Here is a 3,144-nt window from a genome sequence, read left to right as displayed (position 1 = left end):
AAAGTTTAATAATATATTGATACAATAATTAATATTCTGGACAAAACTGATTAAATTTAATATTTGGGAATTTAAATAATCGAAAAATATTTGAATATTTTATAAAAATATTGTTAAAGTTATAAACTTTAAAACCTAACACGGCAACACACTATAGCAGATTTGAGGCATTTGAACGTTTTAGTAGTAGAATATTTGGGGACAACCCGTACCAAGTGACTAATTAGTAGCAGAATATTTGGGGGCAACCCGAACCAAGTGCCTAATTTGTAGTAGATTTTTGCGAGTGTGTTAGTGAAAAATGAAGGATTGGTTACTTGTAGGTTTATACAATGGCCCAAACGATACATGCTCAGTTATGAGCTGAACATATAGAGAATGACAGACTTCAAGCGACATCTTTCAAATATTGAAGTACACACGATCTTAAGGACATAGTTATTTAGACTGCTAATAACTGTGTCCATAAAAACTTGTGTATTTTAATAATTGATATATATCGCTTGCGGTCTGTCGCTATCTTTGTGCTTCAATTAGTAACCGACGCCAAACCGTAGACCATAGCCAGAGATAATATGATGCCCAACTTATTCTAGTGTGAGAGCGCCTCAGAATAGTCTTTTGTAACATTTTCCATTATGGTCAGATCGAACAAAATAAGAATTTTTGGGCATATAAATTAAAGCACATTTATTACGATTGAAAATTATGTATTAGACTTTTAGTATATGGCGAAACTACTTAAATCCTTTTTTATGATTTTATGGTATAACAACTAACTTTTGATCTTTCAATACTTAATAAGGTGAATTAAGTCTTTTGGTTCTCAATTAATAAATGTTTTTAATCATTTGTAATTGAAATATAATTCTACTATGCAAAACGTATCATGATATATATTTAAATTTCGCATTTTCTTTGATTTTCATTGTTTTAAATTTTTATTAGCGATCTTGAACGGCGGCAACAAATTCTTCCGTCCACATATATTTTTGGTATAATTTCAATCTGGCCGTTCCAGTCATTCTAATTGCAAAACGTCAAAACCTACGAAATCCAGTCACCTGTCAAAGTTCGGTAGGTTCTCACATTTCCAGTGACAAGATATTTGCCACAGCAGCTGATAGGACCTATCTTGGATTTTTCCCGTAGAAACGAATCAGTCTTGATATTATTATTACTGAAAATGAATTTAACAATGGCAATATTGCTCAAATGCGAACCAAAGCGAACCAAAGCGAACAACTTAAAGCGCAATTCTGTATGCGGTCTCTAGTCACTATCTGAGACATTTTGAGGTAAAGTCTCAATTTGTGACTAGTTACTATTCACTAAACAGTCTAACAAGCGTTAGTCTCAAAATATTGTCTCAAACTTAGGACCTGTTAGTTAGCAGATCACAAAACGAAAAAGAACTCTTGTTTGCCATTTTTAATATACTCAATAGAGATCATCATAGATATTAATCGATTTCGTTTTATTATATTTTGTAAGCAACTCAAACCCGAAAAGATTAAAAATAAATCAAATTTACATAAATATCGTAAATATTATGAAACAAAGTCAACATATATATATATTTTTTTTACTAATTATGTTTTTTGGCTGTTATAGAAAGTTTAGTATTTATTATCGACATATTTATTTTCATTCAAGTGTAAAAACATCTGTGAATAATGAGTAGTAGTAGATTTTGTGACTGTCACTTACACAATAGCAAAATCGTCTCAAGTCACAAAAATTTTCTCTAATATAAAATCTCAAATTTTCAGAATTGTGACTGTATCACAGTTTAGAATCGCACGGTTTTTTCTACGTTGTTACAACGGGCACAACTTCCGAAAGGGCTGAATTACTGAGCCTCAGTGCATTTTATGTATAACTTTAACTACATATAATTTTTAGAGGAGCGAAAAAGCCATTTTTATTCACCGGAAAGTTTGGTACTTGAATATAATGTCTAGTTTAATGCATAAAATCAAAAAATGCCATGTTATATGTATGTATATATGAAAAAAGAACTATGCACGATTTAAATTTAAAATAAACCACTTTGACGTGTTTTAGGACAAAAAAAATAAACTTAAGGGGCGCCTCTATGGACACTCTAATATATAAATATAATTTCCTTTCTTACGAACATAATTAAATAAGGTTCGCTTTCAATAAAATTATTGTAATTATTTTTTGTAAGTATCTATTAACACACAAATACGCATAGCGATGTCGGATTATATTAAAGAAACACAATCTTTTTTGTACGTATAAATTGGATTAGAACATTTAATTTAGCTCAAAATTAAAATACCAACAATCAACCATAACAATCAGCAATCAACAATCAAGTAATCTACAATCAACAATGAACTGTCCACACTCTAGCATCATCAATCAACTGAATATACATTTATATACATATGTAATAATATATTTTGTAATCATATAAATGTAGATGTGCTGACAATACAATTAATTCGCAATGTATGAAAACAACTGATAAATCATAGATCATAATTTGCAACTTCAACTTGCATTTCGACATACGCACGTACTCAAATTCGTATATTACATTCAAATGTGATTAAAATGTTACCAACACATTAGGCTTTAAAAATATTTTAATATTGGTTGTCAAAAAGGTCTTGCGGTATTTTCGCTAGTTGGCGCTGAGAGCGCGTAGTTCTAGTTTTATTCGTCGCACCGGGTCATGCTATACCTTTTTGGAAAGCTGATTTCACGCGCTAACTCGTGTCTGATTGATGGAGTGAGTTATAGCGTCACAAACATGGAGCAAAATAAAGAGAAAATACGGCAAAATTTACAGTACTACTACAATAAAGGCAAAAATGAATTTTAAGCCGCCAATAAAATTTGTGCAGTTTATGGACCCGATACAGTTTCCATTTCCACCGCACAACGATGGTTTAAACGTTTTCGTTCTGGTGTAGAGGTGGTCGAAGATGCGCCRCGCTCCGGAAGGCCTGTCGTCGAAAATTGCGATAAAATCGCTGAATTGGTCGAAAGAGACCGGCATAGTAGCAGCCGTAGCATCGGTCAAAAGCTAGATTATAAACAATTGAAAATTCAATGAAAATATCGCAAAAATACCGCAAGACTTTTTTGACAACCAATATATTTATCTGT

At 31.7% G+C, this 3,144-nt stretch overlaps 1 protein-coding gene across 7 annotated transcripts in view; it reads left to right on the top strand.

The window, feature by feature from the left end:
• Positions 1-3,144, top strand: part of LOC108969987 (putative GPI-anchored protein pfl2) — a 198,825-nt gene that overhangs the window by 6,940 nt on the left and 188,741 nt on the right. The gene's annotated exons all lie outside the window — the stretch shown is intronic.

Source organism: Bactrocera latifrons, unplaced genomic scaffold (genome assembly GCF_001853355.1).
Source record: "Bactrocera latifrons isolate USDA-ARS-PBARC rearing strain unplaced genomic scaffold, ASM185335v1 scaffold_274, whole genome shotgun sequence".
Classification (NCBI taxonomy): domain Eukaryota; kingdom Metazoa; phylum Arthropoda; class Insecta; order Diptera; family Tephritidae; genus Bactrocera; species Bactrocera latifrons.
This window is presented reverse-complemented; position numbering and strand designations above follow the sequence as displayed.